This window comes from Dipodomys spectabilis, unplaced genomic scaffold, assembly GCF_019054845.1.
Source record: "Dipodomys spectabilis isolate Male_0828 unplaced genomic scaffold, ASM1905484v1 ptg000121l, whole genome shotgun sequence".
Taxonomy (NCBI): Eukaryota; Metazoa; Chordata; class Mammalia; order Rodentia; family Heteromyidae; genus Dipodomys; species Dipodomys spectabilis.
The window spans coordinates 1,540,068-1,553,100 of record NW_024870798.1 but is presented as its reverse complement, the minus strand read 5'-3'; the positions used below and the strand labels follow the sequence as shown (position 1 = coordinate 1,553,100).

Below are 13,033 nucleotides of genomic sequence, written 5' to 3'. Positions count from 1 at the left end.
CCAGGCCCAGAATTCAGGCCCCACGACCAGACCCCCCCCCCAAAAAAAGGATTATGTGACATATACTATATTATGGATGACTCTTTGGAACACTGCTAAATTAAATAAGCCAGTCATAAAAAAGATCAAATATTACATGATTCTACTTATATCAGTAGTTACATAGAACAGTCTAATTGATAGAGAAAGGAAGCAAAATCATATTTGGTGTATACCTTGAAGCAGAGGAGAATGGAAAATTGTTTTAATAAATAAAGAATTTGAATCTTAGGGGATGTAAAGAGTGTGGACATTGAGATTGTACAATATTGTAAATGCACTTATTACTACTATGTTATATTCTTAAAATGATTAATAAAACCTGGGAGAGAATTATGAAGGGGTTAAGCATAATCATGGTACATTGTATGCCTATGTGGATATATCAAAATGAAAAAATCCACTTATTTAAGTAGGTAATGCTAATAGAATTGAAAAAAGGCAATAAATTTTAAGTTAATTGTGCAAGTTTAAGTCAGAGGGCTTTGCTTCTTCAAAACAGCAATTTAGATATCCAATTTATCTGTCCACATATTGTTGATGGGACATCACAATGTACAGTTCCCTGTGAGTAACAAGTGCTTATGTGCCACTCAGAGGGAGTTAAACCACTTCATATGGGTAGTTATGGATAAAAGGTAATGGTTGGAACTGGCTCCAGCGTGGTGGGGATGAATGATGTAGCCAAAAATACACACCCTTTTCCCATGAAGCTTTAGGTGCTAACACATGACTTTTTCTGAATATGGTCTGGGGAGTGCCCCTATACTTCCCATCCAATCAAAAGTGTTTTCTGTGCTTGTGCTCTGAGATGGGGCATCCAATAAGGAAAAATTCCATACTTATGTTCTGAGACTAGGAAAACAATTATGAGACAATATGTCCCTCTTTACGCTGGGGAGTCTGTTTCACTGCTCTGTTTTTGCTTTGAGGTAGAGACTGTTGCACTGCTCTCTTTTCACTTTGAAGAAAAACTGCTTTAAAAACTGTTCTGCTCTCTAATTCTTTAAAGAAAACAAACTCTAGACATAGACAATACTGTTATTCTGAAGATGTTGAGGGCAAGGAAGCATTGACCTTCAGCTTTGAGACTAGATTTAGATTAGAATTTGATATGTTTGGTGCTGTGGTTTCAGATTAATCTGAACCAGGCTAATGTCTGCATTTTCTCAATTTTTCAACTAGAATCTCTAAAGTATTAGGGAAAAAAGAAAACAAACAAATAAAAAACAACAAGAACCTGATATTAGGCAAGCAAAGGCTCCAGAAATTCTCAGATTTCTTCCTTTTTTCTTGTATGAATCTAGTAAATGAAAATTAATGCAGCAAACTAGCATTTTTAAGGTGTTAAAGTCTGTAGAATGTGGTTTCTTTTCTTCCTCTTATTCTGAGATAGAAATTGATCTATTCTAAAGCCAGAGGATATGTTTGCTTCACAAGCTAGATCAGGTTCGCTGAATTTTGCTTTCTTAAAAATTGCCTAACTCCTGTAAGAGAGAATTGAAGACTGCTACGGAGGTGGGATTGAGTGTGAGATGTGGGAAGTGTTCTCATACTCTGCATCTAGAGGGCTAGAAAATATGATGATCTGCTCGCTGCCTCAAGCAATTCAGAAAGTGGCTCGCATTTTCTAAAACTTACTTCCAAACTTTCACCTTCTCCTTCCCACCAAGAATTCCCCCTCAGGCTTCTTCTTGCCATAGTGTCTTCACAGCTTAGAACTGCTTCGCCTCAGAAATGTGGCATCAGAAGTGTGCCCTGTGGTCAGCCAAGCAGCTGGTATCTGACTGATTCATCTATGGCTCTGAAAATGCTGCAGCTCAATCTGTGCTCTGTGTTCAGGGTTCAGTAAGCATGCTTAAGTCCATAGTTACATGCTTTCAGAGAGCAGTCTTTCCTCTTTCTTTAGTGGTAGGAGCACAAATATAATGAAGCAGCCACACATAACTTTTGGTTTCATAACCACTTGCAGAGGCGAGTTGCCAAAGGGAACCAAGGCAATATGCGAATAAGGTGTTTTCACCTGGAAGCTCATAAGCCTCCATTCCAAAAAGGGAGCTGCTTAAAATAAATTCTGTCTGGGAATGGACTGTGTAGGAGTTAGAATAATATTTTTCTCTGAAAATGATGGATTGAGGGAAAGCATTGACTAAGCCTAATCATCTTCCAAAAAGCTATATAACTAAAGTATATCCTGTTACTAAAATCATTCTAGGGACTTGAAGAATAGTTTAACTCATAAAGCACAAGCTGAGTAAGAATTTTCTAACAATTTCTGGCCTGGTTGTCCTGGTTTAGTGGATTGCTCTCAAATTGTTAACCCCTTTCAAAATAACCAGCTGAGTTGCAAAAGAGCCAATAGAGCAAGATTGTGAATACAACTTGTGATCAATACCAGAAGTAGTAACTCATTAGGGGTATAACCTGGGCAGACTTCCCACTCAGAGTGGTTGCTTCCTGTCAATAACATGCCCTTTAGCAGAAATAAACTTTGCCATGCTAAGTTCCTTTCAACCTAGTGGTCTTTCTTGGGATATTGGGTTACAGTAGGGGAGTATTCCCAACAATGGGGGACTAGTCCAGGATCCATGTTATGCAAGGGGGATGTAGGGAGACCCTCAGGAGGAGACACATCCTGACTTGTTGAGATAGCTCAAGGTTGGGTTAAACACCATCCGTTGTGGTAAAGGATGCAAAGTATATCAGCAATTTCAGAAAAGGGCCAAGGAAGCACCTCAATAAAAAGTAATCTCATACATCAGCCATGAGAGGAAAAATTGGACTAGAGCATACTACCTGGTTGGTTGGGGATTTTTAGGGGCTGAGTGTGTCTTAGGCACAAAGAGAACTTGAGTCTCGATGTGTGTTTTCATTCCCTGGCCCAAGAATAAAAATGTGGGAGCTGGAGAAATCTTCAGTAACGGGAGAGTTAAATATGAGAAGGGTGCACAAGAAACTTACAATAGGGAGTTTTACATGCACCAAAAACTGAAATCACAAGAGACCTGCTAAAATGGGGAAATAAGAATTCTAGGCCTAAGGAACCTAAGAACAATGATCTAAGGACCTGCTTCTGATAATCCATAGGGAGAATGTTGACAAAGGTCTGAGAACACTATTATATAATGGATGATTTTCATTATGGAGCTCCATAATGTGCACGTGTCCAAACAAAAACTTGTTATGAATATGTGCTTGCATTTGTGTGTTTTAAATCTTAAATCCTGAAAGGGGATCTCAAAAAAGTCCTACTCACTAAACTCCCTCAGCTGCCCACTTTGACTCTGAAGCCCGGATTGATCCTCCAGCTGATCCAAGGATGTATGGAAATGAACCTTAGTTTCAGAAGCAGACTCTTTGGGTACACTTAAAATTCAAGTCAAAAACCAGGTGCCAGTGGCTTGCACCTGCAATCGTAGCTACTCAGGATATGAGAATTAGAGTTCAAAGCCAGCCCAGGCATGAGAGTCCTTGAGACTCTTACCTCCAATTAACCACCAACAGCTAGAAGTGGTGCTGTGGCTCAAGTCTTAGGTCTTTTGCCTTGAACTCTGGGCCTGGGTGCTATCCCTGAGCCCTTCAGCTCAAGTCCTATGTCAAAGAAAATAATGCTTTGGTGAAATGGGTTAAATATTCTGCCCACCATTACTCTTAAGATTCTGTGGCACAGAAACCAGAAAAACAAGTGGTCCACTTCCTACTATGATGAATCTCCGATCCTCAAGGGCATGGAGTGCATGATATGTCATTCAAACACGGCCTGGGGAAACTTGTAAAACCCTGCTGTTGCTGTTCACAAGAGTATGGATCTAAGACAAAAACCCTATCTTCCCAAGACAACTATACCCCTTGCTTCTCTAGGTACGGGGAGGGGTAATTGGCATTTCTGGGAAACTTATCAAGATGCAGTGGAATCAAAACCTTGAAGAGATGAGCAGTAATCACTAAGTATAGTCAGGGGAGATATCTAATGGTATTGTGGAGGACCAGTGTTGTAGACCTTCCTGGCCAACTAGAGTAGAACCCATACTTTGGTTCAATTGGCCATCCCTTTCACCCTAGATTTCATGAACTTGTCCATTCTCAAACATTTTATACTAGTTAGGAGAGACCCCTTCCCTAGAGGGTCATTCGTATTTTCTAATTCCTTAGGTGCTTTTCAGGATCCCCCCTGACAAAGTTTCCAAAAAGTTCAAAGCTTGAAACCAGAAAGCACCTTATGAATCAGTTTTATTCTTATGATTAGTATAAATAAAATATTTTGGGTGTTGGGAATATGGCTTTGTGGAAAATTGTTTTTCCAGTATGCATGAAGCCCTAGGTTTTATTCCTCGGAACCACATAAACAGAAAAGGCTGGAAGTGGCACTGTAGTTCAACTGGTAGAGTGCTAGCCTTGAGCAGAAGAAGCTCAGGGAGCCCCAGGACTGGCAAAAATAAAATATAGAATAGAATAAAATCAAAAGAGGTTTGTTATTTATACTAAAATTTTTTTTAACCCATAAACTAAATGCTCTAGTAGGATGGCATGGGAAAATTAGCTGTAGAAACATTATCTGACAAGGTAAGAGCTTCTGTGGTGATTGGAGACAAAAGTTGCACAAAGAACTTTTTTTTCGGGGGGGGGGGTTCCGGTCGTGGGGCCTAAACTCTGGGCTTGGGCACTGTCCCTCAACCCTTCAGCTCAAGGCTAGCGCTCTACCACTTGAGCCACAAGCCACTTCTGGCTTTTTTTCTTTTTTGCTTATGTGGTGCTGAGGAATCAAACCCAGGGCCTCAGGCATGCAAGGCACACACTCTACCACTGAACCACCTTCCCAGCCACAGCACAAAGACCTTAGAAAGTTTGAACATTGGAAAGTGAGCTAACTAAAAACTCTGACGAAGAGCTGGGAAGGTGGTTTAGCGGTAGAGAGCTTGCCTTGCATGCATGAACCCCTGGCATCGATATCTCAGCACCATGTAAGCAGAAAAAGCACTGTAGCTCAAGTGGTAGAAAGCTATCCTTGAGCTGAAGAGATGAGGGACAGTGTTCAGGCCCAGATTTCAGGCCTCACAACCAACAAATCCAAGAACAAAGAAAAGAAAAAAAGAAAAAAAAATATGGGCACTGGTGGCTCACGCCTGTAATCTTAGCTACTCTGAAGACTAAGATCTAAGGACGGTCATTCAAAGCTAGGCAAGGCAGGTAAATTCTGTGATACTCTTATCACCAAGAAACCACTCAGAAAACTGCAAGTGGTGTTGTGGCTCAAGTGGTAGAGGACTAGCTTTGAGTTGAAGAGCTGAGGGACAGCATCCAGGCAAAGTGTTCAGTTGCAAGACCGACCAAAAAAAAAAAAGGCAAGCTACACCTAAAGGGTTTCCTACCAAGAGGGATATGATGCAAATTCATTCTTGGAGCAGACACTCTGTGTATGTATTCCAATTTTGAGTCTACCTAGATTCAAATTGAGACTGAATAAGTGAGGTAAATACTGTGGTGATTGTGTCCACAAAAGGACTACTGCTATGACTGTGTGGCAGGGAGGCCACACAAGAGGTCCTATTTGTGCTGTCATGGAGCTCAGACCCCATGTGCATGAAATTCATGATAGGTCAGCAAAATGTGATCTGAGACAACTTGGAACACCTTGTTACTCTTCTCAGAAGCAAGAGTCTATTTCAAAAATCCCTGAAACTGATCAGCTCTATTCTTTCCAGGTCAAGTACCTGGGGAAAATTGGACATTTCTGGGAAACTTACAAGGATGTAGTGAAGGCCAACCCTTTGAGATGAGCAGTAAGTACAAATCATAGCCAGGGGAAATGTCTGGTGGTATTCCAGGAGTCTACTATTGGAGATGTTACTGGCCAACTGGAGTGGAATCTGTGCTTTGGTTCCATTGGCCAATCCACACCTGACCATTCTCAAACACCTTAAATTAAGTAAGGAGAGACTTCTTAGTTAGAGGGTCATTCAAACTTCATATTTGCAAAAACAAACTACATATTTACAAATTTCATATTTACTTAGGAGCCCCTGAAAAGTTCCCAAAGAGCTTAAAGCTAGAAACCAGAAACAGCAGCTTAAATTAGATTTATTCTGTTGATCTCCATAACCTATGATCTTCATAATCAAATTGTTCCAATATGTGCTTTTATTTATCAGCAGGATTTGTTTATTGGAAATGCCACCATGTAAAAGTAACTAGAAGCCCCTGGTAGGATTGAATGGGAAAAGTTTGGTCTAAATATAATACTTGATCAGATAAGATGGTGATAAGTGAAATGAACCCCAACATAGGGGCACAACTGTTTTTTTTCATTTCTTGCTATTGTTTCTAACATAGTTATAATGTTCCATGTGATTTTTGTTTCTTTGTATTCTGTCCCCCCACCCACCAGAACGGCATAACCACTGTTTCCAATGTTTTTGATGTTGGTGCCCTCCATCTTGTATATGGACTTCACTAGATTGGGGAGGAAAAGGGGAAAAAACTTAAAGGGGAATACAGGTTGACCCATTGTAACAATGAGATGCACAAGACACTGTTGAAAAACAAACTTTACAATTTAGGCGGGGGTCGGGGAGAGTGTATGGAGTAGTTTTGGAGCTAGGAGGTTAGGGATGGTAGGGGACATATAAAGGAGGAGGTAACAATGCTTGATAGGAAATGTATGCTTTACCTTGCTCATGTAACTAACCCCTCTGTACAGTATTTTTACAATAAATATATAAAAATAAAAGAATAAATATACTTCAAAGGTAATCTGTGTGGTGGTTGGAGGCCAATGATACAGAAAGACTTACAAGGATTGACTACTGGAAACAAATTACGTAAAAAAAGAGATGATGCTGAGTATAATCCTAAATGCGCAGATGGCTGAATTCTGAGGATCTTTGTTTGAAGCCAACCCAGACAGGAAAGATGAGACTTTTATTTCCAATGAAGGTGCAAAAAAAGATACTACTGGAGTTGTGGCTAAAGTGGTAGCCTTGAGTAAAACTGCTCTGGCACAATGCCCAGAGCATGAGATCAAACCCAAGACCAATCCCCCAGTCACTTATAAAAAAGGTTGTGTGTCTGTGTGTGGTGGCAGATCCCTTTACTAGTTTGATGACAGAATGAGCATTTTAACAATGAGTCATGGTGGCAATATTTACCTCTTTAGTAATTGTTTCCTTAGTAATGTGTGCATTGGTGCTTTATCTCTTCTATAACAGGTTTTGTTCAGTGACTGACTGAAAAACTGCCTTAATCAAACCCTTTTTTAAATCAAAATATCTTATTGGATACTGCTGAATAGGAAAGTCAATGATTATTGTTTGGAAGAAAAGAAAGTAAAATCAGATGGGAGAATTGTAGAAGTTAAATCTTGAAGTGCTTGACTGATATAAGCACTGCCCTTGTAAAGGTAGTCAAAACCTTACTAATGCTATTTTAGAGAACTGCTAGGGGCTAGAGACATGGCACTAGTAGTAGAACACCAGCTGAGTAAAAGTTGGTTATTTTTCATATGGCCAGGTGTTCAGATTTGGTTGATTATTAAAGCTTTTGACTAGTTTGAAAGGGGTCAAAATTTTGATCCATCATGAAAGATGATCCCAAAGCTCAAATTCATGGAAGCCAGTGGTGGGCTGCCTAGCCAGTATGCTTATTCAACTTGGACATGCAACAGGATGCCTTCTGCAGGAGTCAACTTTGCCTTGCTGAGATGGTGTTTGTAGGATACCTTAATTGACCCCGGTATTTCCATGACAGATCTTCTGTGCCATTCATGAGGCATCCTACACATCCAGCCGCCCTGTTGAGTCAACCTCCTGGATGGTCTAAACATGCCATTCCTGGTAGCTGATAATGGAACTAGGTATAAAGTTAATCTGCAAAATCAGGAAGAGCTACAAACAGACACACTCAGAAGCAAGCAACCTCATGCATTGGCCTTGCTAGAAAAAAATGAAACTATGTATCCTGCATTGGTACTTGTGTCTTTGTAGGGATGGTGTATGAGAGAAGTGACTTAGATTCAGGCTCTTAAATTCTTTCTGTCTAAGAGTCTTGATCTACAAATTCATTTGTCCAGCTAGGAAGAGTGAAAAGTTGGAGATGGAGTCATCTCTGAGAAAAATCTCTAATAATGGCGTTGAGAAAAGGGAGGAACGAGAAACAAAATCTGAAGGGACAAGTGTACCAAAAAATCTTACTCCCATTACAGCATGTCTCTGTGATTGAAGAATTCTAAACCTAGGAAGCTCAAGAAAATTGGAGCTAAAAAGCCTCCCTCAGACATTCTTAATATTGTCTTCTTTTAGGGAGAATGTGGGGAAAGCTATGAAAATATGTGTTAAGGCTGATTTTTATTTTTGAGCTCTAATTTTAATGTTCACTTGGTAAACTAAATCCTCTATATGCCTGTCTCTGTGTAAATACTCATCAACATGAAATATAAAGTGATTTTGATAAAAAATAAAAATGACTCAGAAGAAATTATAAATACAAAACAATCTTCACAGAAGCAAACTCTCAGAGATATTTCATGACTTTGACAAGGATAAAGTGGGTGAAGTTAGTATAAATTTAGAAGTATGACAATGCACAAAAACATAACAAGATACTCATATATTTCATTATATAACCCAAAGCAGAAAGCAAATTTTGTTTAGATGATTTTTAAAATCCAGTCTCTCAGGTACTGGGAAGGTGGCTCAATGGTAGAGTGCCTGCCTTGCATGCATGAGGCCTTGGGTTTTATTTCGCAGCATCACATAAGCAGAAAAAGATGGAAGTGCTGCTGTGGCTCAAGTGGTATCACTAGCCTTGAACTCAGGGACAGCACCCAGGCCCCAGAGTTCAAGCCCATGTCCAACAAAATAAAAATAAAAACAAAACAAAACACAGTCTCTCACTTTTCTGGCTTCAACTTTGTAATAACTCTGCTTCAGCCTAGGGCTAATATTTTAGGTGTGGACATGTATCAACACAACTGAATCAGACTCTACTTGATCATTTTTTAAATACATATTTTGTTCTTAATTTCCCTCTTTATAAATTCACATGCACCTATAAAAAATGGTGTGGCCATCCCAATACCCTTCTCAAAGTACCTCCTAATGACAACTTACAAAAAGTTGTATTATATTACAAGGAAAACAATGCTACAAATAAAGAAAACCAATAATTAAATAATAATGATTAATAAAATAAAAAACAAAACAATTACCATTTTTTCAGTTTTTGAAGTGTACTACAAATTAGATTTTATTATTGTCATATTTCTTTACATTTAACACTGGCTAAGATTATGACGTTCAACAAGAATTTTATAGGCTATGAGTAGTGTTTAAATCACCCACTAAGACTACCATTTATAGTTCATCTCATAATTTGTATATGGCTTATATCATCATTTGTTCGTCACTAACATATAAAGTAAGGAAGGCCTACAGTTTTAACAGAAACTGTGTAGTTAACATAGTCAACTCTTTATTCTGCTCCTTTACACAAAGACTTTTTAACTTCTCATTAGTAAGGTTTCAATAAACTCTGAAATGTACATACTTAGTAGTAGTTATGTGCTACCATAAATCTTAAATACTTTATAGAAAAGTATTATGACCTGCCAAACAGTCCCAGTTTTGGCATATATAAGCAAATTCCCAAAATTAAATATATTTTAAACATTAAATATTTTAACAAACCTTAACACTTGCTGCAGTGTTCATTATGACAGGTCCCTTGTATAGAATAATTGAATTCCTCCTCCTACACATCTCTTGAACAACAAATATCTGGAATTATTTTGTTTTTGACATGTCTATCTTGATTTTTTCTTAAATGTGTACTTATGTAAGAAGTACATGGTTCTAAAATTTCATGACAATTCTTTTAAACTTACGTTTTGTTGTATTGTCTAATTTAAGAAAACCAATTACAATTTATATATAAAAAATGTTCTTTGCTCAATTCAGCAGCATCACATACACTAACATTGGAATGATACAGAGAAGATTAGCATGGCCCCTGTGCAAGGATGACAGGCAAATTTCTGAAGCATTCCATCGCCCAATTTGTTAGGAAATGGAAAGACTTGGAAAAAAATTAAGTGAAGTAAGCCAAGTCCAAAGAAACATAGGTCCCATGGTTTCTCTAATATTCAATAACTAATGTATGTCTGGGATAAGCAGAAAAGGTCAAAAGTTATGTGTATATGACCAGAGAAGATTGTGTTAAGGGAAATGAACCCCAAGTTAGGGACACAAGTGGTTTTTTTTTTCTTGCTATTTTTTCTTACATACTTATGACGTGCAGTGGTTTTTTTTTTTGTTTCTTTATATGTTCCTCCCCCATGTTATAACACCTGTTTTCAATGTATTTGAAGTTGGTGTGCCTACATCTTGTTTATACTCTCCTCTAATTTTTTGAGAGGAGGGACAAAAAAACAAAATGCTAAACTAGGGATACAGGTTGACCCATGTAACAATGAGATGCACAATACACTATGTTGTAAAGTGAACTTTACAATTGAGGCCGGGAAATGGAGGAGGTTAATGGACTTGTGGAGGTGGGAGGGAAGGGATGGTAGGGGAACAATAAAGGAGGAGGTAACAATGCTTGTTAAGAAATGTACTCATTACCTTGCTCATGTAATTGTTACCCCTCTGTACAATATTTTTACAATAAAAATGTATAAAAATGTTCTGAGATGGAAGAGTTTATTTCCTTTATTTTACTCATATAATTTCGTTAGCAAAGAAATTCATGCAAAACTCCGATATGAAGGTAATTTGAATAAATATGTTTGTGAACACACGCATGTGCTTAAGCACTTGCATGTGTGTTGGCGTGCTCAGAGTTTGAAATCAGGGCTTCAAGTCTTGCAAGGCCTTTTCTCTCTAGATTGGTGTGCTACTAAATGAGCTACATCTCTATTCTTGGCCCTTTGCTAGTTCATTAAAATTTTTGAAAAATAATCTCATGAATTTCATTTGCCCTGATTGGGTTCCAACTGTTATCCACAGATCTCAGGCTCCTGAGTAGATATCCCAAGTAGTTAGTTTTACAGGTCTGACAAACCAGCAAAGACTTTCAGAATAACGTTAAAAGTAGAAGAAAATTTACTTCAGAGTGGCATGTTTTAGCATCTCCAATTTTAAAGCATTTTGGAGTGATTATTTATGATTTTTTAAATTTTTGGTTACTTATAAGAAAGTAGATGATGATATTTAAAAGTTTTAGTACTTTTTATAAAGGATACTGGAATTGTGGGACAGAAGAAATTTGCCTCTCTTTGGACTTCAATGTATAAGCTCAACTCTGAGCATGATAACCCAATGTCACCAACACAATCTGTGTTGAAGACAAATGTGACAGAAAACAATCACCATGGGCAATATGAATATTGAATTGAGAGTGTCATAGAATGGAGAGATTTTATCTACCTTTTGTATTGCTGAAAGACTTTTGGAAACTTTGACTCATTTCCTTCCTCACTGTGTGTGTCTTTAGGTCATGCACTTACTGCCTTTAATTACAATTCTTCCCAACACTAAAATGGTAATAACATTAGCATTATAGCAAATGTTATCTTAACAATTAAGGGAATAAAACTTGTGAAATACTTAACATAAACTTCTAGGAATGAGCTTTGAGTTTAGCCAGCATTCTTTTTAAAATACTAAATAGAATGTGATAAGTAGTACAGAAACCATTACATGTAGTGAGCAACCAGAAGTAATATCTATTGATCATGCTCTGCTTCCAAGGAAGCCAGGTGGATAACTTCTCTTGCTGTAAATCAAACTGGTTATCTTATGTCTTGATAGTGTAAAATTATCAGGGACAGAATGATGAAAGAATGTTGTAGACTGAGATGAAATCCATATGAAAATGTGCAAAACGGATAAAACACAAAATTATCTGAGCAGTATATTGTGTTTTACAACATTTAAGTTACATCACAAAGATAAAGAAGACATAGAAGAATAAATTCATTTTTTGTTGTCCCATCATAGGTCCTTAAAAGGATTAACTCTTTCCTCATTCTTATACAGGCATCATCGGATGAGAGGAACTGTATTTTATTTTTTGTTTGCTTACTTCCATTTATTCTTCAGTTTTAAATCTGAGCTACTTGAGACTGAAAGAAACCAAGGGAAATTAGACAAACAGGCTTTGGAAAGAACAATCAATGTAAAATAAATAAACTACAGCCTTGTAACAGGTCTAACTAATTGAGTTATATACTGTCAATTGTTAACACAAAATGATTTAAGCAATACCATGTCATTAAAAACTGAAAAATGTTAGGAGTTGCTACATTTTTTTTCTTTTATACTACCTTGAATTAATAATTGATCTAATTTAGCGAGAATAAAGATGAGATTAACAGAAACTGGATCAAAAATGGACAAAAGGTTTGAATAGACATGTTCTCAATAAAGCCCTGAAAATTGCCTGTGGGTTTACAAAGTTGTGTTTAATACAACTTCTATGCTGCCTTAATGCTTTTTGAGCAGAAGTCGTTAGAGAAATATAATTCAAAATTACTATGATACAACTTCATAACTATTATAACTTATCAAAAAATTAATGGAACCAGTTATGGTGGTAAAGGCTTGTAATTCCAAGCATTTAGGAGGTTGGATTTAAGTCTAAGGCCAGTATAGGGTACTGCAGATAATAAAAACCTGCCCTTTATTACCTCTGAAGAAAAGGTAATAACGTTGGTGAGAGTGTGGAGAAAAGGAAATTATCTACACTATTGGTCAAAAAACAGGTTAGTATTCTTGTTGTAGAAAGTAGTATGCAAGTTTCTAAAGAAATTCAAAGTTGAGATATCATGTGACCCACCAATCATGTGATTATTTCTCTCTAGGTAACTAGAAAATAAATCTGTAGATCATTGTTATTCACATTATTCACAAGAGCAGCCAAGATATAAGTCAATGTTCAGTTTTCAACTGCAGACTAATAAAGCAACCTTGGTACAAGCACAAATATCTTTTTCTTTTTC

At 37.4% G+C, this 13,033-nt stretch overlaps 1 pseudogene; it reads left to right on the top strand.

Moving 5' to 3' along the window:
* Positions 1-9,976: 9,976 nt before the first annotated feature.
* LOC122115589 lies at positions 9,977-10,092 on the top strand (annotated as a pseudogene).
* The last annotated feature ends 2,941 nt before the right edge of the window (positions 10,093-13,033 follow it).